Source organism: Ranitomeya variabilis, chromosome 1 (genome assembly GCF_051348905.1).
Source record: "Ranitomeya variabilis isolate aRanVar5 chromosome 1, aRanVar5.hap1, whole genome shotgun sequence".
In the NCBI taxonomy this organism is placed as follows: domain Eukaryota; kingdom Metazoa; phylum Chordata; class Amphibia; order Anura; family Dendrobatidae; genus Ranitomeya; species Ranitomeya variabilis.
The window spans coordinates 347,662,420-347,689,718 of NC_135232.1; the positions used below are offsets into that span (position 1 = coordinate 347,662,420).

At 45.0% G+C, this 27,299-nt stretch overlaps 1 protein-coding gene across 7 annotated transcripts in view; it reads right to left on the reverse strand.

Annotated features, from left to right (window-relative positions):
- LOC143794005 (uncharacterized) overlaps positions 1-11,240 on the reverse strand; it is a 47,849-nt gene extending 36,609 nt beyond the window's left edge. For 3 of the 7 annotated variants that reach the window (XM_077280920.1, XM_077280917.1, XM_077280918.1), the window contains exon 1: positions 11,103-11,226. The gene's annotated coding sequence lies outside the window, so the exon portion shown is untranslated. Of the gene's footprint in view, positions 1-11,102 lie in introns of all 7 variants that reach the window. The other 4 variants (XM_077280923.1, XM_077280915.1, XM_077280921.1 and 1 more) reach the window with 4 other exon arrangements.
- Positions 11,241-27,299: the final 16,059 nt, after the last annotated feature.

Here is a 27,299-nt window from a genome sequence, read left to right on the forward strand (position 1 = left end):
AGAGACAATTTGCACATCAGAAAGATAAATAAATGTTTCTGCAAACAAAAGGTTAACTTCCATCTTATCCTAAATGATGCCTGTATAATAATAATAATAATAATATTAAGCTTTATTTTTTATAGTAAAAGTATAGTTTTCAACACTTCACATGAATCTTCTCCAGTGTCACATCATTACCAGTAAACATGCAATTTTTCATGGTTCAGTTAGAGTATTAAATTGGGAGTATGGTCTGTGTTTGTGGGGAAGGTGCGAGAAAAAATGAGAAATTTCTCATGGCTCACAAAGTTTGCCACCCTCTGAAGTTGTTTCTCAAAAGTAGGCACAGTAAAGTTTTGATCAGTGATAAATCATGATATTTTCTTATGCGGGCATTGAATTAAACAGCATCTTATTCACTTTTAGTGCCTGTTGACCCCCTTTTAAGAACAGTTCATTCAGACGTGCATGAATCAAAGACATCTATTTCTCTCTGAAGGTCTTCGGGATGCAGTTAATAGATATGTTGAAAGAGAGCTTTGGCCACTCACATTCAATGTTGTTCAGCGGTCATATTATAGGTTATTCCACTGTCAGTTTGTAGCCTGAACATTGGAATGCAAGTGAAGAAAGGGGGTGATATGGCTGATGTGATATATGGTACTGCACTGTGGAATGTGTGGTTGATATAAAACATGAACAGATGAAGAAGATACTTGTATAATCTTAAGGATCTGAACAGAGGATCAGCTAATAAATATCTAGGAAAACTTTCTTAGATTATTTTGTTAAAAGCAAGAAAATCACAATATGAAAACATTACAGAGTGTAGATTATCTTTACTAAATCAACCTAACATGGTTGGCATAAAAACATCGAAAAGAACAATTTGATGTCAGATTCCCAGAAGGCAAATGAACAATCAGATGAAAAAAGAAAAAAAGACACAATTGCATTTCCATCAGCTTATTATCCAAAACAAGTATTCTTAAAAACGCTCGTTTCCAGATAATTGGCCACTTTAAACAGGCTGCCAATCACCTGATGGACAAGCAAAGCACTCATTCATCAGATGAAATGATTTTAAGAATACTCAAAAATTATTGTTTTCAGCAGCACATGTCATGTGCAAAAAGAACATGTGCTGCCGAGAGCAATGATATTCTACGGTATGTTAAAAAACTGATTGTTCATTGGCAGTGGCAGTCGGTCTGTCCAGGGCTGTCACTAGGAATTTCGGCCCCCATACTGGCAAAATTTTCGGGGCCCCCTTGAGACTCTGCCCTCAAACTGTCCACAGCCCCACCGCTCTCTCTTGGAAAAACTCCACTTCTCACCAATCACACATTAAGAGTATGTGCACACGTTGCGGATTTGGCTGTTGTGGATTAGCAGCAGTTTTCCATGCGGTTTACAGTATCATGTAAACCTATGGAAAACCAAATCCGCAGTGCCCATGGTGCGGAAAATACCGTGCGGAAACCCTGCTGATTATTTTCCGCAGCATGACAATTCTTTGTGCGGATGTGCGGATTCTGCAGCGTTTTACACATGCTCCTCAATTGGAATTCGCAGGTGTAAAAATGCAGGTGAAATCCACACAAAAAACGCAGGAAATCTGCGGTAAATCCTCAGAAAATCTGCAGGTAAAATGCAGTGTGTTTTACCTGTGGATTATGCAAAAACTGAGCGGAAAAATCCTCACAGAAATCTTCAATGTGGGCACATAGCCCAACAGTTCCCATTACCAGATTTTTTAAGCTGCCACCACAACACGATAGATTCTTTTGGCCGGGCCCTACTCTATCTACTCTAACCTATTAAAGGGAACCTGTCACCCTCCCCAGGCGTTTGAAACTAAAAGAGCCACCTTGTGCAGCAGTAATGCTGCATTCTGACAAGATGGCTCTTTTAGTTCTGGGTGCTGTAACTGCAGAAATAATCCGTTTTGTAATTTGTCAGAAAATACCTCTCTTCAGTCAAGGAGGCAGGCCTTTCCCCCCTGCTGCAGATGCCACACAGCCGTCACTCAAGTCTTCTTGGCGCCAGGCGCCGCCTCCTCGGCGCTGTTTTGAAATCAGCCAGCGCCTGTGCTCTTTCCTCCTGCCTTGGGCAGGCGCAGTGAGCGCTGCCCGTCCTCATATGCAGTCTAGCTGACTGCGCCTGTGCGGCCGCCCTGCCTGTGAATCCCCGCCCCGCAGTGTCTTCTGATTTATTCACATTGCAGGGCTGGGATTCAAAGGCAGGGCGGCCGCACAGGCACTCGGCGCCAAGAAGACTTGAGTGACGGCTGTGTGGCATCTGCAGCAGGGGGGAAAGGCCTGCCTCCTTGACTGAAGAGAGGTATTTTCTGACAAATTACAAAACGGATTATTTCTGCAGTTACAGCACCCAGAACTAAAAGAGCCACCTTGTCAGAATGCAGCATTACTGCTGCACAAGGTGGCTCTTTTAGTTTCAAACGCCTCTGGGGGGGGGGGGTGACAGGTTCCCTTTAAACATTTGGTAAAATATGCAATACAATGTAGGTGTGTTTTTAAAATAACCAATAATATCACATAGGGACAAATACCACCGTACCATGACCAGACACCATATTACCACCACATAGTGACCTATAATACCGCATACAAAGAACAAATACCGCCACACCATGTCCAGACCACATATTAAAACCAGTGACCGAATAATATCACCTACAAGGGACAAATACCACCACACCGTGACCAGACCACATATTACCACCACATGGTGACCAATAATACCACATACATGGAACAAATACTACCACACCATGGCCGGACGACATATTACCACCACATAGTGACTGAATACTACAATACTGATCAGTAATAAAAAAAAAACACAATACTAATATCACCATATGTGCCATTATACATAGGAGATCTGTACTTAGTATGCAGCGTCAGTGTAAAGGTAATACAGTGTTCACTGGTGACATTGTACACAGGACCACTGTATATACTGTTCAGTGTATAGTATCGGTGTATAGGTAACACACTGGCTCACCAGTGACTAGGGTTGAGTGAAACGGGTCGGCCATTTTCAGAAGTCGCCGACTTTTGGCAAAGTCGGGTTTCATGAAACCCGACCCGACCCCTGTGTGGGGTCGGCCATGAGGTCGGCGATCTTCTGAATCTGGTATCGGAATTCCGATACCGAGTTCCGATATGTTTGCGATATCGGAAATCGGTATCGGAATCCACATTTAAGTGTAAAATAAAGAATTAAAATAAAAAATATTGATATACTCACCTCTCCGGAGGCCCCTGGACATCACCGCTGGTAACCGGCAGCCTTCTTTGCTTAAAATGAGCGCGTTCAGGGCCTTCCATGACGTCACGGCTTCTGATTGGTCGCGGCTGCCCATGTGACCGCCACGCGACCAATCACAAGCCAAGACGTAATTCTCAGGTCCTAAATTCCTAATTCTAGGAATTTAGGACCTGAGAATTACGTCACAGCTTGTGATTGGTCACGTGGTGGTCACATGGGCGGCCGCGACCAATCACAAGCCGTGACGTCATCTAAGGCCCTGAACGCGCTCATTCTTAAGAAGGAAGGCTGCCGGAAAGAAGCAGGGCGCGTCCGAGGGTGAGTATATACCTAATAGGAATATACTCACCCTCGGCTTCTTTCCGGCAGCCTTCCTTCTTAAGAATGAGCGCGTTCAGGGCCTTAGATGACGTCACGGCTTGTGATTGGTCGAGGCCGCCCATGTGACCGCCACGCGACCAATCACTAGCCGTGACGTAATTCTCAGGTCCTAAATTCCTAGAATTAGGAATTTAGGACCTGAGAATTACGTCACGGCTTGTGATTGGTCGCGTGGCGGTCACATGGGCGGCCGCGACCAATCAGAAGCCGTGACGTCATGGAAGGCCCTGAATGCGCTCATTTTAAGCAAAGAAGGCTGCCGGTTACCAGCGGTAAGGTCCAGGCTGCGTCGGAGAGGTGAGTATATCAATATTTTTTATTTTAATTCTTTATTTTACACATTAATATGGATCCCAGGGCCTGAAGGAGAGTTTCCTCTCCTTCAGACCCTGAGAACCATAGTATCCCATTGCACTGCATTGGGTTTCGTGTTTCGGCCGACCCCGACCCCGAATTTTTTATAGGATCGGCCGATTTCACTCGACCCGACTTTTGAGAAAGTCGGGTTTCGTGAAACCCGACCCGATCCTATAAAAATAAAAGTCGCTCAACCCTACCAGTGACGCCTCTAGGTGAAGTCTTTCATCTTCATCCAGCACAGATCAATGTCACTTCTTCCAGCCAGGGCTCGTCTCTGCAGGAAATAACACAGTTAGCTAGAGCACCGCTTGCAGAACACATTACTTATTGTTTTCCCAACTTCTACACTACACCAAATGAAGAAAAAAGGTGACAGGGCTGCCTCCCCATTTAAAACAGTATACTCAAAATATAAGATAAATACATCATTGCAGTAATAATATCCCTTAATTAGCCCCTATGGTAATAATATTCCCCATCCTGGCACTCGTGTGTCTCACTCCTGGCTCTAGCCATATGTTCTCCCATCCAGCCCTCATGAGTATCCATTCTGCCCCATGTGAGGTCCCCATCCTGCCCCGTCTATCCCGTGATCCTGCCACAACTGTCCCATTATCCTGCCCCATCTGTCCCATTATCCTGCCACATCTGTCCCATTATCCTAAGCCATGAACCTGCACCATCTGTCTCCATCCTGCCCGATCTGTCTTCATCCCACACCAAGTCTCCAATCATGCCCCCTGCGTCTCCAATCCTGCCCCCATCTTTCATCCTGCCACCATGTCTCCAATCCTGCCCCCATATCTTTAATTTTGCCCCTGTGTCTCCAATCATGCCCCCTGTGTCTCTATTCTTGCCCTGTGTCTCCATTCTGCCCCGTGTCCCCATTCTGCTCCTGTGTCTCCATTCTTACCCTGTATCCCCATTCTTGCCCCGTGTCTCAATTCTTGCCCCGTGTCTCCATTCTTGCCCCATGTCTCCATTCTGCCCCCTGTCTCCATTTTTGCCTCTTTTGTCTCCATTCTGCCCCGTGTCTCCATTCTGCCCCGTGTCTCCATTCTGCCCCATGTCTCCATTCTGCCCTGTGTCTCCATTCTTGCCCCTTATCTCCATTCTTCTCCTGTGCTTCCATTCTGCCCTGTGTCTCCAATCCTGCCTTGTATCTCCATTCTTACCCCTGTGCCTCCATTCTTGCTCCGTGTCTCCATTCTTGCCCCGTGTCTCCATTCTTCCCCTGTGTCTCCATTCTTGCCCCCGTGTCTCCATTCTTCCCCTGTGTTTCCATTCTTGCCCCTGTGTCTCCATTCTGCCCCGTGTCTCAAATCTTGCTCCGTTTCTCCAATCGTACCTTGATATCTTTCACCCTGCCCTGTCTTCATTCTTGCCCCATGTCTCCATTCTTCCCCGTGTCTCCAATCCTGCCCCATGTCTCCAATCATACTACGATATCTTTCACCCTGCCCCGTATCCATTCTTGCCCCATGTCTCCATTCTGCCCCGTGTCTCCAATCATACCCTGATATCTTTCACCCTGTCTCCATTCTGCCCCGACTCTATTCTGCCCCCTTGTCTCCATCCTGCCAGCTTGCCGCTTTCTATAAATTAAAAAAAAAAACCTTCCCTCTTACCTTGCCGCGCTCCTGCGGCAAGCGATTTTCCCTCCAGGCTGAAAACGTGCACTCGCCGGCAATTGACGATGACGTCAGACGCCGGTGACGTGTGCGCTAACGTCAACTGCCAGCCTCCTATTGGCTGGCCGCTTTAACTATTGCCATGAGGGCCCGGGTCAGGTCTGCATGGCAATGGAGTGTAACTGAACCCTGCGTCTCGGACACCGAAGAAGTGTTTCATGTGTTTCACGTGGGTTGGGGCGGCGGGAGCACCTACATCAAACTCTACTTATACATGTAAGTCCATTATAATTGAATGTGTAGTGTTTAGTGCACTTGGATTCTAAGCACTTTACTACTGAAATGCACTTTACAGTATATCACTGTATCATAGAATATTTATATGCATGCTTTAAAGCAGCAGTTTATATTTTTTGTTGTGCATGTGTAATTACAGCGCATTACACTGTAAATTAGGCACTTTACATGCATTTCAAGCTAAAAAACATATACACTGTGTGCAGAATTATTAGGCAAGTTGTATTTTAGAGGATTATTTTTATTATTGATCAACAACTATGTTCTCAATCAACCCAAAAGACTCATAAATATCAAAGCTTAATATTTTTGGAAGTTGGAGTGGTTTTTTTTTAGATTTGGCTATCTTAGGAGGATATCTGTTAGTGCAGGTAGCTATTACTGTGCAGAATTATTAGGCAACTTAATAAAAACCCAATATGTTCCCATCTCACTTGTATATATACACAAAATTTAGAAATAAACATTTCTGACATGCAAAAACAAAACCCCAAAAAATTAGTGACCAATATAGCCAACTTTCTTTATGATGACTCTCAACAGCCTTCCATCCATAGATTCTGTCAGTTGCATGATCTGTTTACAATCAACATTGCGTGCAGCAGCCACCACAGCCTCCCAGACACTGTTCCGAGAGGTGGACTGTTTTCCCTACCTGTAGATCTCACATTTTATGTGGGACCACAGGTTCTCTATGGGGTTCAGATCAAGTAAACAAGAGGGCCATGTCTTTATTTTTTCTTCTTTGAGACCTTTACTGGCCAGCCATGCTGTGGAGTAGTTGTACACATGTGATGGAGCATTGTCCTGCATGAAAATCAGGTTTTTCTTGAACGATACCGACTTCTTCCTGTACCACTGCTTGAAGAACTTGTCTTCCAGAAACTGGCAGTAGGTCTGGGAGTTGAGCTTCACTCCATCCTCAACCCAAAAAGGTCCCACAAGTTCTTCTTTGATGATACCAGCCCATACCAGGACCCCACCTCCACCTTGCTGGCGTCTGAGTCGGAGTGGAGCTCTCTGCCCTTTACTGATCCAGCCTCTGGCCCATCCATCTGGCCATATCAAGAGTCACTCTCATTTCATCAGTCCATAAAACCTTTGAAAAGTCAGTCTTAAGATATTTCTTGGCCCAGTCTTGACGTTTTATCTTATGTTTCTTGATCAAAGGTGGTCGCTTTTCAGCCTTCCTTACCTTGGCCATGTCCCTGAGAATTGCACACCTTGTGCTTTTTGTCACTCCAGTAATGTTGCAGCTCTGAAATATGGCAAAACTGGTGGAAAATGGCATCTTGGCAGCTTCATGCTTGATTTTCCTCAATTCATGGGCAGTTATTTTGTGCCTTTTTTGCCCAAAACGCTTCTTGCGACCCTGTTGGCTATTTGCCATGAAACGCTTGATTGTTCGGTGATCAAGCTTCAACAGTTTAGCAATTTCAAGACTGCTGCATCCCTCTGCAAGACATCTCACAATTATGGACTTTTCAGAGCCCGTTAAATCTCTCTTCTGACCCATTTTGCCAAAGGAAAGGAAGTTGCCTAAAAATTAAGCACACCTTATACAGGGTTTTGATGTCATTAGACAACACCCCTCCTCATTACAGAGATGCACATCACCTGATTTACTTAATTGGTAGTTGGCTCTCAAGCCTGAACAGCTTGGAGTAGGACAACATGTATAAAAAGTATCATGTGATCAAAATACAACTTGCCTAATAACTCTGCACACAGTGTATGCACAAATAGCACATTTTTCTGATAATGCTATATGCGCTATTTTGCACTTTTTTTTAGCAGCTCCTTTTATGTGAATAACTTCCTGCAGTTAGTATTTATCTATATGAACTTGGACTTTAATATAGCTTAAGATGAACTGCCATTGGATTTGCAGCCTCTGTTTTGGCCTGTATTTTGTTACTGTTTCTGTATTTTTCTATTTTTATTGTGCATAAAAATAAAAAAACTTTTTATTTCTTCATTACTGTACTTATGCACTTTTCTTTTTTGGAAGATAATTCATACTTTAGAGTTGTGTACAATAATCTGTGTTATTTGGGTATTTTTTGCATATCAGTTAATGTCTTGAGATGTTGCTTCAGGTTTGCCACATAATCTTCTTTTCTCATGATGCCATCTATTTTGTGAAGTGCACCAGTCACTCCTGCAGCAAAACAACCCCAAAACATAATGCTGCCACCTCCATGTTTCACAGTTGGGATGGTGTTCTTAGACTTCCAAGCTTCTATTTTTTTCCTCCAAACGTAACGATGGTCATTATGCCCTAAAAGTTCAATTTTAGTTTCATCAGACCACAAGACATACAGTGGGGCAAAAAAGTATTTAGTCAGTCAGCAATAGTGCAAGTTCCACCACTTAAAAAGATGAGAGGCGTCTGTAATTTACATCATAGGTAGACCTCAACTATGGGAGACAAACTGTGAAAAAAAAATCCAGAAAATCACATTGTCTGTTTTTTTATCATTTTATTTGCATATTATGGTGGAAAATAAGTATTTGGTCAGAAACAAACAATCAAGATTTCTGTCTCTCACAGACCTGTAACTTCTTCTTTAAGAGTCTCCTCTTTCCTCCACTCATTACCTGTAGTAATAGCACCTGTTTAAACTTGTTATCAGTATAAAAAGGCACCTGTGCACACCCTCAAACAGTCTGACTCCAAACTCCACTATGGTGAAGACCAAAGAGCTGTCAAAGGACACCAGAAACAAAATTGTAGCCCTGCACCAGGCTGGGAAGACTGAATCTGCAATAGCCAACCAGCTTGGAGTGAAGAAATCAACAGTGGGAGCAATAATTAGAAAATGGAAGACATTCAAGACCACTGATAATCTCCCTCGATCTGGGGCTCCACGCAAAATCCCACCCCGTGGGGTCAGAATGATCACAAGAACGGTGAGCAAAAATCCCAGAACCACGCGGGGGGACATAGTGAATGAACTGCAGAGAGCTGGGACCAATGTAACAAGGCCTACCATAAGTAACACACTACGCCACCATGGACTCAGATCCTGCAGTGCCAGACGTGTCCCACTGCTTAAGCCAGTACATGTCCGGGCCCGTCTGAAGTTTGCTAGAGAGCATTTGGATGATCCAGAGGAGTTTTGGGAGAATGTCCTATGGTCTGATGAAACCAAACTGGAACTGTTTGGTAGAAACACAACTTGTTGTGTTCGGAGGAAAAAGAATACTGAGTTGCATCCATCAAACACCATACCTACTGTAAAGCATGGTGGTGGAAACATCATGCTTTGGGGCTGTTTCTCTGCAAAGGGGCCAGGACGACTGATCCGGGTACATGAAAGAATGAATGGGGCCATGTATCGTGAGGTTTTGAGTGCAAACCTCCTTCCATCAGCAAGGGCATTGAAGATGAAACGTGGCTGGGTCTTTCAACATGACAATGATCCAAAGCACACTGCCAGGGCAACGAAGGAGTGGCTTCGTAAGAAGCATTTCAAGGTCCTGGAGTGGCCTAGCCAGTCTCCAGATCTCAACCCTATAGAAAACCTTTGGAGGGAGTTGAAAGTCCGTGTTGCCAAGCGAAAAGCCAAAAACATCACTGCTCTAGAGGAGATCTGCATGGAGGAATGGGCCAACATACCAACAACAGTGTGTGGCAACCTTGTGAAGACTTACAGAAAACGTTTGACCTCTGTCATTGCCAAAAAAGGATATATTACAAAGTATTGAGATGAAATTTTGTTTCTGACCAAATACTTATTTTCCACCATAATATGCAAATAAAATGATAAAAAAACAGACAATGTGATTTTCTGGATTTTTTTTTCACAGTTTGTCTCCCATAGTTGAGGTCTACCTATGATGTAAATTACAGACGCCTCTCATCTTTTTAAGTGGTGGAACTTGCACTATTGCTGACTGACTAAATACTTTTTTGCCCCACTGTATCTTCAAAAATTAAGGTCTTTTCTCCTGTGTGCATTTGCAAACATTAATTTGGCTTTTTCCCTCTTCTTTTGGAATAATAGCTTCTTCCTGGCTGTGTTAGGGTTGGAGTTAGAATTGGGGGGGTCCACTGTTTAAGTACATCAGGGGGTCCCTAATCGCAACATAGCGCCCACCATCGATTCCAGACAATTTTGAGATAAAAAAGTCAAACGGTGTTCCTTTCCTTCTGAACCCTGCCATGTGCTCAAACAGTGGATTTTCCCCACATATAGGGTATTCATGTACTCAGGAGAAATTGCACAACAAATTTTGTGGTCCATTTTCTCCTGATACCCTTGTGAAAATAAAAAAGTTTGGATCCAAAATAATTTTTTTGTGAAAAAAGTAAAGAGTTCATTTTTCCTTCCATGTTGCTTTAGTTCTCGTGAAGCATCCGAGGGGTTAATAAACTTCTTGAGTGTGGTTTTGAGCACCTTGAGGAGTTCAGTTTTTAGAACGGTGTCACTTTTGGGTATTTTCTTTTATATTGACCCTCCAAACTCACTTCAAATGTGAGGTGGTCCCTAAAAAATGGTTTTGTAAATTATGTAAAAATTAGAAATCGGTGGTTAAATTTTAACCCTTATAATGTCCTAATGAAAAAAAAATTGTTTAAAAACGTGTACTGATGGAAAGTAGACATATGGGATATGTAAATATTTTGTGTGACATATCTCTTATTTAAGGGCATAAAAATAAAAAAATAGAAAATTGCAAAATTTTCAAACTTTTTGCCAAATTTCCATTTTTTAAACAAATAAACCCAAGTCATATGAAATAAATTTTATCACTATCAATATGTCACGAAAAAACAGACTCAGAATCAGGGTGATCCGCTAAAGCATTCCAGAGTTATGACATCATAAAGTGACAGTGGTCAGAATTGTAAAAGTTGGCTTGGTCATTAAGTACAAAATTGACACTAAGAGGTTAATATTCGCAGTACTTTTAACCTGGTGATAAATAGGGCCATTCCTCACCTCCTGTGAGATGGGTGATTGGGTTGATGAGAGGAAATGAGAGCCTCCCCTAGAGGCTTGTAGAGTTTCAAAATTAAATATACTTTGTTTAAAAAAAAATGTTGCAGGCCCTGAATCACAGTGCCCTGGAGGTGTGTACAGTATAAAAGGTGAAGTTCACACTATATAGTATATACACCACAGTCAGTTATAGACACACACTCACCTAGCAGTGGCCGCACACTTCAGAGGCAGAGGACCGGGTGCCTTGGAGATCCAGCGTGCTCAATGATTGGATCTTCTCTTCAACGTCATCCTTCAGCGCTCAGCTGTGATTGGATCTTCTCTCCGACGTCATCCTTCAGCGCTCAGCTGTGATTGGATCTACTCTCTGACATCATCCTTCAGCGCTCAGCTGTGATTGGATCTTCTCCCTGACGTCTTTCTTCCGCTGCAGTCTGTCTTTGTACTGTGCATGGCATCCTCTTCAGCGCATACACAGTACAAACTTCAGGATCATTCCTTTTGAAGGGTGCTTTTTTCTGCTGAACGCTGCAGATGGCAGAGAAAAGAACTTAGTTTTTACAGACTGTCTGTAAATTTATAGATGGTTTGCAACCTAGAGGGGCATGTTTATTTATTTTCTTTTTGTGAGGTTCATCATACTCAGTAGGTATTTTCCAAGTAGAAGTTTTTTCCAATTATCTTATCAGTCATTTTTTTGAGGGCCACATAATCTGTACAGGGGAGCTGTGGGGCACCCATACTGTATATGGGGAGCTGTGGGGGCATCATTCTCTACATATTCTATATTGGCTGCTCCAGAGACCATCATAATGGATATAGGGGAGCTGTGGGTATAACATACTGTGTGCAGGGGGCTCTGGAACCCTCATAGTGCACATAGGGGAGCTCTGGGGTAATTTTGCTGTATATAGGGGCTATGAGGTCATATTTTTTATAGGGAGCTATAGGGCCCCATACTGGATATATGGAAGTTGTTGGGGTATCATACTGTATATAAAGTGCTTTGAGGCCCACATACTGCAAGTATGGGAGATGTGGGTACATCATACTGTTTATAGAAAGCTGTAGGGCCCCCATACTCCATATATGAGAGCTGCGAGGGCCAGTATACTAAATAAAGGAGAGATATGAGATCATCATGCTTTATATAGGGGAGCTGTGGAGACATCATACTGTATTTTGGATGATGTGGGGCCATGACACTGTATATAAGAAAGCTGTAGGGACATCATACTGTGTAGAGTGGGGCTCTCATACTGCACATAGGGGAGCTGTAGGAAAATCATACTGTATGTAAGGACCTGTAGTTCCCTAACACTGCATATAGAAGAGCTGCATAAAGGGGAGCTGTGAGGGCCATCATACTCCATATAGGGGAGTTGTGGGGCCCCCATACTGCATATAGAGGGGCTATGGAGGCCTTAATACTTTATATAGGGGAGCCTCAGGGGCCATCACACTATATATAGGGAACTATGAGGACATCACACTGAATAAAAGGGAGCTATGAGAGTATTGCATATAAGGGAGTGGAGTGGCTCCCCACCTGACATACAGGGGAGCTGCAGAGGCCATTATATTGTATATATAAAGCTGCAGAACATCATGTTGCCTATAGGGGAGCTGTGATAAAGGGTAGTTGTAAACCATCATACTGATAAAGAAAATAATTAATACAGCTATTGTATGTAATCCATAAATTGCCAATATGTTATGTTACTTTTTATATGCCAGCTATAATATATATCTACGTTATTAAATCATGCTTTTTTCAGCTAAATGAAACCTAGGCTTGGCCTGAAGATCTAGTTAGAATGTTCTGTAGGAAGCTGCTCTATAAATTAGATATTCTCATAGACACCAAGGGCACCCAAGTCTTTTCAGATCAATCTTTTGACCCTTAAAAATTTATAATTGTTTATATTTTCATTTCATTGTTTAATTATTGCTTGTGCACAACATTCTTTGCTTTGAGCAGGCACAGAAACCAATGGCTGTCAGCCAGAACTAGTTTTGCTCTGAATTATTAAAGATAATGTTAGGGCTAGCAGAATGCACCAAATAAATATAAAGATAACAATAAGGTGCGTTCGCAGCCTGGGGTCCACCGTGCAGAGATGGAACCTGCTGCTAAGTAATGGTGGAATAAGATGGCAGATGAACGCTGAACAGACGCAGGTTAAACATCACCCGGTGTGAATAGAAGTGAACTCTTACTCCACAGAGTCGCAATAGAAACGCTGTGCCCTGTTAGCAGTCACAGGGTGCAGCAGGTGGACGCTAGTGCGATCCATAGAATTCACCCCCACTACGCTCTGAACCTCGGTGGCTTTTAAGCCCGCGCCTGAGGACACCCTGAGCAGATGCTGAGTCCAAGCGGCAATTCCCACCCTACGCTGACAGAAGTGTGAATGCAGCTGTGAAGCCACTTATTAGGCGCTGACTTGTTTGCTCCACTCATCCTAATACCCAAACAACAACCAGGGGGCAGGGGATCATTTAGGAGCATTCACCAGAGTCAATCTCACAGCACACACATACATTGTCAGGTCTATACTAGCGCATGGCTGAGCGGCAATGCAAACCTTTTATAGTCGCAGGCTTCTGGGACCTTCCTGGTGGTCCAATCAGAGCCGCTACAGGACCTGAGCTTGTGACTTCCGACCTCCAATGAGAGGTCATCCCACAAGCATGCTCAGTAGACAAAAAGCAGTCCCTGGAGCATCTGCTCGCTGCTGAATAATGCTGGTTATATTAGCTGGACCTGGAATGGCAGCAGTAACCAGGCATACAGAATTAGCTTCAGCAAGACACTGGCACCAATATCTCTGCTGAGCAGGCTCCTCTGCAGCTGGGGTTCTCCCTGTACAGCTGCGGGAACTCGACACCTAATATGCCCCCCATCCTTGGGCCTCGCTACGTTTGAAATCTGCAATGAGCTGAGGAGCCCGAATGTGCTCAATAGGCTCCCAGGTCCTGTCCTTTGGGCCATGACCCTTCCAATCCACCAGATAATAGTTTTTACTACGTACCACCTAGGAGGGACACGTGAAAGGTGTTGGTGATACCTAGGCGTGGAGGAAGGGCCAACCGATAGACCACAGGGTTGACTTGTTCCAGGACCATGAGGGGGCCTATTTAGCGAAGCGCAAGCTTAGTGCACTCAAATCGCAGCCTGATGTTATGGGAGGAAAGCCACTAAGTCGCCAGGTGCAAAGGTCAGAGCGGGTCGCCGGTGTGCATCTGCAGAAACCCTCATTCTCTCCTTGGAGGCCCGGATGACATCCTGTGTGTGGTCCCAAAATGTCACATGCCTCCACCGCTGTCAGGACTCTGAACATTTTTTATAACCTTTTGTGCATTACTGCCCTTTTCCAAGATGGCATCTTTGGTCTCATGTGCACTGTGTCTTCCTGCTATAAAACTCCCCCCCCAGCCTTCAGTCTGTGCTAGAGTATTCTGCCTTGCATCCAGCTCCTGACCTCTGGTGACTCCCTGGCTATATACCTGCTCCTGTGAACCTGTGTGGTGATCCTGCTACTCAGCTCTGAGTTCCTGCTGCATACACCAGTTCCAGTAATCCTCCTTCATCTGCTGCTCGTGTTTACTTCCATCTGCATTTGCAGGACATGTAAGCTGTTTCTGCTCTGCAAGAACCTGAGACTATTGCCCAGACCTCCCTGGTTGAGCTAAGATATTATTTGAACTGCCTTATAAGCATATTTATCTGTGTTTTGGACTAACCAAGGACTTATTCGTGTCAAGTATCCTCAAGAATAATTGTGCTTCATAGACTTTCTGCATGATTGCATTTTCCTCTGAAGTTTCCTATAGACCGCTGAGCTGCATTTGATATTTGCACCAAGTGTTGTGGACTTGAGTTTCTCTCTGCACCTGTTTGAATCACCGTGTGATAATATAGACTTTACCACTTATAAAACTGTGTCCTGTAGTTGTCTTGTTCCATGCAAAGAGTCTCCTGAGTTATCCCCTATAATTATTACAACGACCCAGTCTGCCACCCTAGAGTCGGTGGAGGACACGGGCATGGGTACAGGAACCCACGGATGCTGGCCATAGTTAAGGAGGAATCGGGTCTGCCCAGTGGAGTCTGCCACGGCGTTGTTCAGTGCAAACTCTACTCACGGTAGCAAGGATGCCCAGTCATCATGCCTAGCCAAAACAAAATGTCACAGATATGTGACCAGGGTCTTGTTGGCCCTCTCTACCAATCCATTCATCTCAGAATGGTAAGCTGAAGAAAGATTCAACTCAATGCTGAGTAAGCGACAAAGCTTTCTCCACAACCGAAACGTGAACTGGGGACCCCGGTCACTGGCAATTTTGTCAGGCATGCCATGTAGGCCGAAAATATGCTTAATGAACAACGCCGCCAAAACCCATGCAGAAGGTATCTGCGGGAGAGGCACCAAGTCCACCATTTTGGAAAAATGGTAGATAACTACCCAGATAATGGTGCATCTGCGAGACTTGGGTAAGCCGAACACAAAGTCCATGCCAACCATTTCCCAGGGCATATAGGGGTAAAAGTAGCCCAGCAGGCCATTCCTGGGGAGACCAGTTATTGGTGCAGGAGACACATTCCTGAATATAGTCTCCAACATCACGGGCCATATGTGGCCACCAATACGTCCTCGCCAGGAGCTCAGATGTCCTCTTGGTCCCAAAATGTCCACCCACCCTGGATGAGTGAGCCCATGAGAGAACCTCCAGTCACAAATTAGGTGGTACAAAAGTCTTGCCCAGAGGCACAGACTCTAGGGAGACTAGGGCCACAGCTCTCAGGCTCTCTGAGGGGACAATTAGCCGAGGCTCCTCCTCCTCCTCTACTGATGACACTCTGGAGCTGGAGACAGCATCGACACAGATGTTCTTCTCCCCAGAAAGATAATGAAGTGGAAGCGGGAGAAGAACAAGGACTATCTAGCCTGGCAAGAGTTTAGTCACTATGCAGTCAGTAAATAAACCAAATTTTTGTGGTCGGTATACACTTGGAAGGGAAAACGAGCCTCTTCCAGGAGATGTCTCTACTCCAAGAAGGCCAACTTCATAGCTAGCAACTCCCGGTCCCAGATGGAATAATTCCTCTTCACCGGTGTGAAGGTCTTGGAGAAAAAGAAGCAAGGATGCTTCCAACCTTGAGCATCCTTTTGGAAGAGGACTGCTCCAGCACTGACGGATGCGGTATCCACCTCCATTATAAAATGTTTTTTCTACATCAGGGCGATGTAGGATGGGAGCACAAGCAAAATGAGACGTAATAGAGAAGAAGGCCTTGGAGACCTCCTCCAACCACAATTTGGGAGTTGCTCCCTTTTTGGTGAGGGCTACCAAGGGAGCTACCAAAGTTAAGAAATGTGGAATGAGCTGGCAATAATAGTTAATGAACCCCATAAAGAGCTGCACCGCTTTAAGAGAATGGGGTTCCTGCCAGTCCATCACAGCCTGTAGCTTGGCAGAATCTATAGTTAATCCCTGAGCAGAGATAATATAGCACAGGAAAGGCAAAGCCTCCTGCTCAAACACACACTTCTTCAACTTGGCATAGAGGCAGTTTGCCCGTAGGAGGTCGAAGACTTTGCAAACATCTCTCCGGTGGGAGTCTATATCTGGAGAGTAGGTGAGAATATCATCCAGGTAGACTACAACCGAGGTGGAGAACATATCCTGGAAGATGTCATTTACAAAGTCCTGGAAAATGGCTGGGGCATTACAGAGCCCGAAGGGTATAACCAGGTACTCGTAATGGCCGTCCCTGGTGTTAAATTACATTTTCCATTCGTTTCCCTCATGGATGCAAATCAGGTTGTAAGAACCTCACAGATCAAGTTTAGTAAAAACCCTCACTCCTGCAACCTATCAAACAACTCAGATATCAGGGGCAGAGGGTACTTGTTCTTAAGGGTGATGGCAATAAGACCCCTGTAATCTATGCATGGATGTAGTTCTCCGTTCTTTTTCTGAACGAAGAAAAACCCCGCTCCTGCAGGTGACACTGACTTCCTTATGAATCCTCTTGCCAGATTCTCCTGGATGTATTGAGTTATTACCTCCATCTCTGGGAGAGATAGTGGATAGACCAGACCCCGGGGAGGCTCAGCACCAGGAAAGAGGTCAATAGGGTAGACATAGGGGCGGTGAGGCGGAAGGGTCTCTGCAGCCTTCTTGGAGAACACATACACATAGGACCAATAGTGTTTGGGGAGAGAGGAGAGATCTGCGGGTACCTCTGTAGTAGCAACCTGAACACACTCCCTCTGACATCTACCCTCACAAGATTTACTCCATCCCAGAATTCTCCCTGAGGACCACTGTATATGAGGAGAGTGGTAGCGTAACCATGGTATCCCTAAGAGAATCTCATCAATTCCCTCGGGAATGACTAGGAGGGAGATGATCTCCTGATGAGATGGAGATATGGATGGAGCAGATAGGATGGTCTGATGAGTTATCTGTGAGGGCAGTGTCGACCCATTTACCACCCATACTGTCACTGGATTTGCGAGCATCACCAGAGGAATTGCATGCAGTTGGGCGAAGGCAGAAGACATAAAGTTGCCCTCCGCCCCGAAATCCACACAAAGCTCTACTGCATAAGTGGATGGGCAAATGGTAAGGATGTTTTCCTGACCGCTGAGGACATCTGGAGGCAAGATGTCCTGACTGCCGGCAGACATGACAGACCTTGAGTGCATGAGCAGTCCGGGCCTTAGATCCCATTCGTGACACCTCTAAGGCCTCATGTGGCTCAGATGCCTGGACCAGAGATTCCAGAGGTTTGGCGAAGGTGGGAGCCAGCCGAAACCTCTGCCTACACTGGGCTCGCTCCAACCTTCTCTCATTAAAAGGAAGGTCGATGCGAGTTGACACTGCTATTAGCTCCTCCAGTGTGGTGGGAATCTCCCTAGTGGTCAAAGCATACTTCACATGGTCAGCTAGCCCCCTTGAAAATACAGGGATGTGGACTTTATCCGGCCACTCCAGATCAGATGCTAAAGTCCGTAAGTGGATGGCAAAATGGCTGATCAAGGACGAGCCCTGTGTCAATACCAGCAGTTGGAGCGCTGCATCATGGGTGACTTGAGGTCCCAAAAAGACCTGTTTTAGAGTGCTTAGGAACTACGGAGCACTCTGCACCACATGATCGTCGCACTTCCACAGCGGCGTAGCCCACTTCAACGCCCTGTCCGACAGGAGGGATATTATGAATCACATCTTTGCCCGCTCTGTGGGAAAACGTGCAGCCAGGAGCTCAAGGTGCATTGCACACTGGCTCATGAATGCCCTACACAGCTTACTGTCACCAGTAAACTTATCTGGCAATGGGAGGTGGGATAAGGTCGGAACAGGGGTGGCAGTAGACAAAATAGCTGCAGCCATGCTAGCAGCTTTAACACCTACTGCGGTAACATCCACAGCTGAGGTTGTGCGCTCAAGAACCGCCTGCCCTCCAGCTGCTGGATGTACAGCTGCAGTCGCTGTTCGTCCATCATTACTAACCAGACCCTGGCGCTAGTATAATGTTAGGGCTGGCTGAATGCACCAAATAAATATAAAGATAACAATAAGGTGCGTTCGCAGCCCGGGGTCCACCATGCAGAGATGGAACCTGCTGCTAAGTAATGGCAGAAAAAGATGGCGGATGAACACTAAACACACGAGGGTTAAACGTCAAATGGTGTGATTAGAAGCGAAACGCTGTGCTCTGTTAGCAGTCACAGGGTGCAGCAGGTGGATGCTACTGGGATCCCTATAATTCACCCCCACAACGCTGGTGGTTGGACTCGCTCTCACCCTCGGTGGCTTTTAAGCCCGCACCTGAGGACACCCTGAGCAGATGCTGAGTCCAAGCGGCAATTCCCACCCTACTTTGACAGAAGTGTGAACGCAGCTGTGAAGCCACTATTAGGCGCTGACTTGTTTGCTCCACTCACCCTAATACCCAAACAACAACAGAGGGAAGGGGATCATTTAGGATATTCACCAGTAGTGTTGAGCGATACCGTCCGATACTTGAAAGTATCGGTATCGGAAAGTATCGGCCGATACCGGCAAAGTATCGGATCTAATCCGATACCGATACCCGATACCAATACAAGTCAATGGGACTCAAGTATCGGACGGTATCCCTGATGGTTCCCAGGGTCTGAAGGAGAGGAAACTCTCCTTCAGGCCCTGGGATCCATATTACTGTGTAAAATAAAGAATTAAAATAAAAAATATTGCTATACTCACCTCTCCGACGCAGCCTGCACCTTACCGAGGGAACCGGCAGCCTTCTTTGCTTAAAATGCGCGCGTTTACTGCCTTCCGTGCCATCACGGCTTCTGATTGGTCGCGTGCCGCCCATGTGACGGCGACGCGACCAATCACAACAAGCCGTGACGTAATTTCAGGTCCTGAATGCCTAATTGTAGGCATTCAGGATTTGAAAATTACGTCACGGCTTGTGATTGGTCGCGTGCCGCCCATGTGACCGCGACGCGACCAATCACAACAAGCCGTGACGTAATTTTCAGGTCCTGAATGCCTAATTGTAGGCATTCAGGATTTGAAAATTACGTCATGGCTTGTGATTGGTCGCGTGCCGCCCATGTGACCGCGACGCGACCAATCACAACAAGCCGTGACGTAATTTTCAGGTCCTGAATGCCTAATTCTAGGCATTCAGGATTTGAAAATTACGTCACGGCTTGTGATTGGTCGCGTCGCCGTCACATGGGCGGCACGCGACCAATCACAAGCCGTGACGTAATTTTCAAATCCTGAATGCCTAGAATTAGGCATTCAGGACCTGAAATTACGTCACGGCTTGTTGTGATTGGTCGCGTCGCGGTCACATGGGCGGCACGCGACCAATCACAAGCCGTGACGTAATTTTCAAATCCTGAATGCCTAGAATTAGGCATTCAGGACCTGAAATTACGTCACGGCTTGTTGTGATTGGTCGTGTCGCCGTCACATGGGCGGCACGCGACCAATCAGAAGCCGTGACGTCACGGAAGGCAGTAAACGCGCGCATTTTAAGCAAAGAAGGCTGCCGGTTCCCTCGGTGAGGTGCAGGCTGCGTCGGAGAGGTGAGTATAGCAATATTTTTTATTTAAATTCTTTATTTTACACAGTAATATGGATCCGATACCGATTCCCGATATCACAAAAGTATCGGATCTCGGTATCGGAATTCCGATACCCGCAAGTATCGGCCGATACCCGATACTTGCAGTATCGGAATGCTCAACACTATTCACCAGTCAATCTCACAGCACACACATATATTGTCAGGTTTATACTAGTACATGGCTGAGCGGCCATGTGAACATTTTATAGTTGCAGCCTTCCTGGACCTTCCTGGTGGTCCAATCAGAGCCGCTACAGGACCTGAGCATGTGACCTCTGACCTCCAATGAGAGGTCGTCCCACAGGCATGCTCAGTAGATGAAAAGCAGGACTTAGTCCCTGGAGCGTCTGCTCGCCGCTGATTAATGCTGGTTACATTAGCTAGACCTGGAGCGGGCTCAGTAACCAGACGCACAGTATCCGATTTAGCAAGATGCTGGGACTGACGTCTCAGCTATGAAGGCTCCTGTGTGGCTGGGGAAAAATGGGAGACCGCAGAGGACATGGCTCGAGATTCCCCTTGTGCAGCGGTGTTAACGAGACACCTAAGGCCTCTTTCACTCTTCTGTTTTTTACAATCAGTCACAATCCATCAAAATGTTGAAAAGACGGATCCTGTGCAGATTGTAAAAAACTGATGCACTGGATCCGTTTTTATGGCGGATCCATTGAAGCAGTTGTTGCCAGAATTTAAGGCTATGAGCACACGTTGGGTATGTGTCTTCGTTGCGATTTTTCACTGTGAAAGCGCATACACAACCCATGTTAAAAATAATTTAAAAAAATTAAAAAATCATGATATTCTTACCTTCCGGCGTCCCCCACAGCCTTCCAGATGCTCGCGATGCTCCCGGCTGCTCCCGTTCCCAGGGATGCCTTGCAATACAATGACCTGTGATGATGTAGCAGTCTCGCGAGACTGCTACATCATCTGGTTGCTATTGGTTTTGCCATTCACCAAAGACATCTGCTTGAAAGAAGCAACCTGATTAAATTGCTGCCAATAACTATAATTTTAAAAGCTCCTAGTAGGAAAATGATGGCTATAGCGCAGAATAAAAAAAAATAAGGTTGCTAAATAGAACAAAATATAAATGGCATACTAGTGAGAGTGAGAGATGGCAAATTGCCTTCACCATATGCGAAAAGTTCATAGTGTGGCTATATCATGAAAGATTTGTAGTAGTTACCCCATGAATGTAGCAATTAGATTCATTCAACCTGTGGTGTATGTGTAGGGGATGTGATAGTTTGATGCCTGGTTCCCCTCCCCCTTAACCCACTGTCCACTTGTCATGTGATACTGCTACATTATTTAATGTATTATCACTGTTAATTTATGTATAGTACTGCTACACATTTAATGTGTATTACCAAGGTTGCATACAGGTATTGTTACACCTTAGGTGTACTACCTTTAAGAGTCTAAATGTGTATTACATTGTCATGCTGTTGTTCCCTTAAATTGCATAATGTTGCTTAGGGAAAGTAAGTGCCCCAGGTCCGTATAGTGTTAGGGGAGTAGTACCCCAAGTTGGCCACTAGATGGGGGCATCATAGATATTAGCTATAGCATAGGGAATAGTCAGATTAGGAGGGGCACAGTGGGAATAAGTTAGTAAGAGCTTTCTGTTTTAATTAGTTGGGGCCAGGGTGCCTGTACAGCTCACAGAGGGCTAGCTAGCCCAGGGCACTTTGCACCCCACATTGTTCTTCTAAGAAGAGTGGGCCCAGCAGTAATATCCAGGGGGCCAGAACAAAGAGCAGAGAGTGCAGGATCAGCAGTGCAGTATAAGTGGGACTACAGCTGCTGAATAGAAGAATGCTGAGCAAAGTGGGAGAAAGTGCACCAAGATGTGGCAGGTTTTTGCGTGGGCTGCTATTCTCTGGACCGGGGCAAAATGCAGGGATTGCCCCCATGGAAGGCAGAAATACTGGACATTGAGGACACTGAGGGACTGTATAGTATGGACCGTCCCGAACACAGGCTTAGCGACAGGCAAGGGTCAGAGATACCAGTGTCTGACGCTGTACCAGTGTGTGCCCTGGATGGCAAGTTGCTGAGTAAACATGTTGAAGTTGAAGCAAAACCGGACTGTGCCTCTTTATTCTTGGAAACGCCTGCAGAGGTAACTGTCCTGTGCCAGGAAGACCCTGATGGCGCAGAGGAACAGCACCGAGGTACTCAGAGAGGCACACATGTTTGTATGGAGGGGGAAGGCCAGAGAGTGATAAAGGGATTGCTATCGGCCATGACTATTGTCCTGGCTCCCCCTTTCTACACTTGGCATAGTCGGCAGGATCTAAAAAGCTTGTAGCATGATCTTGGATCAATCTGACGGTATGCAGCGAGGCTTGCCACTGGCAGTACAGTTAAAAATTGCACCCACAGAGCATGTCTCCAAATTTCCCCCACAGAAGTTGATAACAAATTTCATACCCAGATAATGGCCCACAGTACCCCCACAGGCAGGGTTGCAGAGTACACACAGCGGCTTTTGGCAAACTGCTCTCACAGATATGGGTTCAAGAATGCACACATCACTCTCACGGACTCAGTTGAAGATTCTAAAAAGATTTGGGTATGCACAGTACTATAACAGAGACGGGTGCAGAGAACACGTAGAGAGTGTTTTAGTTGTCTAGTCATCAAAAGGTATGGACAAGTTGCCTGGGGTCCATGCTGGGCACATTTTAAGGAATATTAGGTTACCCACATTGGATGTGGACAGGCAAATAGGACTGTCTATGATGATCCCCCCTGCCGTGCTAAACGCAAGTTCTGACAGTAAAATTGGAACATAGCAACATAGTATTTAATGTTGAAGGAAGACTTTAAGTCCATCTAGTTCAACCCATACTCTAACATGTTGATCCAGAGGAAGGCAAAAAAAAAAGCCATGCGGCAAACACTAAGCTCCACATTGTACACTTGCTGCCGGGCAGGCCAGCACCTCCAAAGCATAAAGGGCAAGATCAGGCAATGTGTTCAATTTGACGCAGAAGTTATATGGGGCAGAGCCTTCCATGTAGACAGGTAGTCTTCTATCATGTTTTTGTTTTGCTGCCTCCTGCTAATACGGACCATATAAGATGGTGGTGCCGGATGTTGTGCTTATAAAGTTTTTACACATTTTGGCCATGCTAACCCTGCCTTTCAAGATGCTGGTGCCTCCTCCCCATCTCCTCATCATCATCATTATCCTCCCAAACTGTCCGCTGCCTATACATTTGGGTACCTGACCACCACTCTGCACTGATGAGAGTGATAGTTAATGACAGTATAAGAACATCCAGCATTCGCAGGCCAAGGGAGGCATCGCGCATGCGCAAGATTTTAATTATCACTAACTATAATCCCAGCCACCACTCTGCGCTGAAGAGAGTAATAGTTAATGACAGAATAGGAATACCCTGCATTTGCAGACCTAGGGAGGCATCGCGCATGCGCAAGATTTTTACTATCCCTGATATCAGCTCAGATTGGTGGGTGGGATTATGGTAAGTGATAATTAAAATCTTGCACATTCGCGATGTCTTCGCATGCTGAGTATTCCTATACTGTCATTAACTATCACTCTCATCAGCGCAGAGTGGTGGGCGAGATTATGATCAGTGATAGTAACAATCTTGCGCATGCGCGATGCCTCCCTAGGTCTGCATATGCTGGTTATTCCTATACTGTCCTTAACTATCACTCTGATCAGCGCAGAGTGGTGGGCGGGATTAGGGTCAGTGATAGTTAAAATCTTGCGCATGCACGATGCTCTCCTAGGTCTGTGCATGCAGGGTATAGCTATTCTGTCATTTACCATCACCGATGGCAGCACAGAGGGGTAAGAGGGATTATGGGTGTGGGGAGCAGCGCATATTCATTTTGGATTTACATATGCTTGACTAGCCAGTGCACGGCTGTGAATTCTCCCATATTTACAGCTAGAAAACCTACAGCAATAAATGTTACCAATTCTGAAAGTGCTGCCCAAGCCCTATTTCAGGATATTATTATTATCCTACTAAAAATATCACCTAACAGATTCCCTTTAAAAATGATTTTTTTTCAAAGCAAAGGTTTCAGTATTGATAAGATGCATTTATATGACACACCGTAAATTCAGTATAGTACTTTGGTTCTTTATGGATGATCATTATCCACATTAATAGTCTCCATAGTTGGGTCGCATCCTATGAAGTCTTCCATCTTTAGAAGCAGGAAGCACATAAAGCATGACTCCTGAGATCAGCTGGCTGCTGGTATACAACACATCTGAGAGCAGTTTTATTGCATTTTTTACTGTTGCAAAATAAGTTAGACATTTTGTTGGAAACTTTTTATTGATGATGTTGGAAATTGAGTACTTGTATAGAACGTTCTTCACTTTAATCTACGAATGGGTATTTTTTTCTTTTAGGATGTTACAAAATACACAAAACTGACATTGTGAGCACTTTAGAGAAGTTGCCTATTTTTTTCTCATCACTGGACTAGGAAATTTTCATTTTTTTTCTGTGTCTCTGGTGTCAGATGATTTTGCAGTCTTGGGTTGTATGATTCATTGCACTAACTTCCATTCTTATTTGTGGGAAAACACTGCAAACACTAAATCATAGCAGCAAAAGTCCTAGAAATACAATTCTAAGTGAGGAATATAACTCATGGGTAGTCACAGACAGTTACTTATTCAGAGTCAAGATGCTTATAAATTGCCAATTATTTCATTATACAGTAAGGAAATATTCAGAAAAATGCATGAACATATTAACCCATGAAGTGTAATGTTATTGCTAACCACTTATGCTAAAGGGACATTAAATCTCAAATCTACCCATTCTGAAATATTTTGTCTTCATGTATCTAGGTCGAAGAATCTTTAGAAACATTTACACACCTATTTTGTGGATAATAGTAGCAGCTCTTTTTACAAGTTTTACTTCTATAATCTGCTGACCTGAGGTTTAGTGGCTCCTTTAAAAAGCAGCTGTTCACTTATTAAACTATAAGTTGCTTTTTAATGTTGCGGCCAGTAATCACAAAAACGCGGCCTATGAGTTTACTACAAGCCAAGGACATCACTGATGCTCATCATAGCCCAATTTTCATGAGGCATGACCAATATTCACTGCACTCCGGATAGAAATAGACTCGACTGTCTCATTAGTTGAGTAGGGTCCAAAATCACTTATTCTTTTGGAGTAAATAGTAAATACCATAGCAATGCTAATGATTTGCTAAAACAGAAAAACATTCTATTAAATTACCGAGATTTTCATCATGTTCTGAGCTGCTATAATAATAAATAGGTATTGCTTATAAAGATTTATTTCAGTCATTTCTGGAATATGTATTAGAATAGGAAAGTAAAAATTGCATGCCCCTTAGATGAATCATCTTAATTGTCTGAATTGGGAAAATATCTTTTAACACCGTAAATAAAACAATAGACATAAGGCTTCTAGATAGTATTTTATTACGGAAGTGTTCAACCTCCATGTTGGGTGTAGCTATTCTAATTAACTAACATAGCAGAGAAAAATGGATGAGAAGAAATATGTGTAGTAGTATAAGTTTAGATATCAGCAACACTGACACGTGATGAGAAATCAGCTGGCCTGATCGAAGATGACAACCGGCAAAAGGAAACGGCAAAGATCAATATGATTAGGCACAGGTGTAAGGTGTATTTACCTTGGCCATTAACTGACCACTATTCAACTATACTGTAGGTAAGCAGATTGGCAGTCCATTAATACCCTGTACTTTCTTGTAAATAGAGCAGTCGGTAAAAAGATCGTTCTGTGCGTATAGAATATCAGTGTTCTCGTCATCATACAGTTAAGTCAAGAAATATTTGGACAGTGATTGAATCGCCGTGATTTGGTATCTGCATGTCACTAATCTTGATTCAAAATGAAACAACTTAGATGCAATTGAAATGTAAACTTTCAGGCTCAGTTAACCCCTTCCCGACCTGTGACACAGCGTATGCGTCATGAAAGTCGGTGCCTTCCCGACCTGTGACGCATATGCTGTGTCACAGAATGATCGCGTCCCTGCAGATCGGGTGAAGGGGTTAACTCCTATTTTACCCGATCTGCAGGGAGAGGGGGAGTGGTACTTCAGCCCAGGGGGGGTGGCTTCACCCCCCCGTGGCTACGATCGCTCTGATTGGCTGTTGAAAGTGAAACTGCCAATCAGAGCGATTTGTAATATTTCACCTATGAAAATGGTGAAATATTACAATCCAGCCATGGCCGATGCTGCAATAGCATCTGCCATGGCTGGAGACCCCGATCTGCCCCCACCCCAGCCCACCGATCGCCCCCCCAGTCGTCCTTTTTGCCCCGATCTCCGTTCCGCTCCCCTCCTCCCTCCTGTCGGCTCCCCCGGTCCTCCTGTCCGCTCCCCAGGTCCTCCGATCCCCCCCCCCCGTGTTCCGGTCCCACCCCCCCATACTTACCTAGCTCCGATGTCCCTCCCGGTGTCCGGCCGTCTGCTTCATGGGCGCCGCCATCTTGGAAAATGGCGGGCGCATGCGCAGTACGCCCGCCGAATCTGCAAGCCGGCAGATTCGTTCCTGCACATTTTGGTCGCTGTGATAAGTTCTATCACAGCGATCAAAATAAAAAAAATAGTGAATAAATCACCCCCTTTATCACCCCCATAGGTAGGGATAATAATAAAATACAGAAAATATAATTATTTTTGTTTTTCCATTAGGCTTAGGGTTAGGGGTAGGGTTAGGGGTAGGGTTAGGGGTAGGGTTGCACTTAGGGTTGCACTTAGGGTTGCACTTAGGGTTGCACTTAGGGCTAGGGTTGCACTTAGGGTTGCACTTAGGGTTGCACTTAGGGCTAGGGTTGCACTTAGGGTTGCACTTAGGGTTGCACTTAGGGCTAGGGTTGCACTTAGGGTTGCACTTAGGGCTAGGGTTGCACTTAGGGTTGCACTTAGGGCTAGGGTTGCACTTAGGGTTGCACTTAGGGTTGCACTTAGGGTTGCACTTAGGGCTAGGGTTGCACTTAGGGTTACACTTAGGGTTGCACTTAGGGTTGCACTTAGGGTTGCACTTAGGGCTAGGGTTGCACTTAGGGTTGCACTTAGGGCTAGGGTTGCACTTAGGGTTGCACTTAGGGTTGCACTTAGGGCTAGGGTTGCACTTAGGGTTGCACTTAGGGTTGCACTTAGGGCTAGGGTTGCACTTAGGGCTAGAATTAGGGTTAGAATTAGGGTTAGAATTAGGCTATGTGCACACGGTGC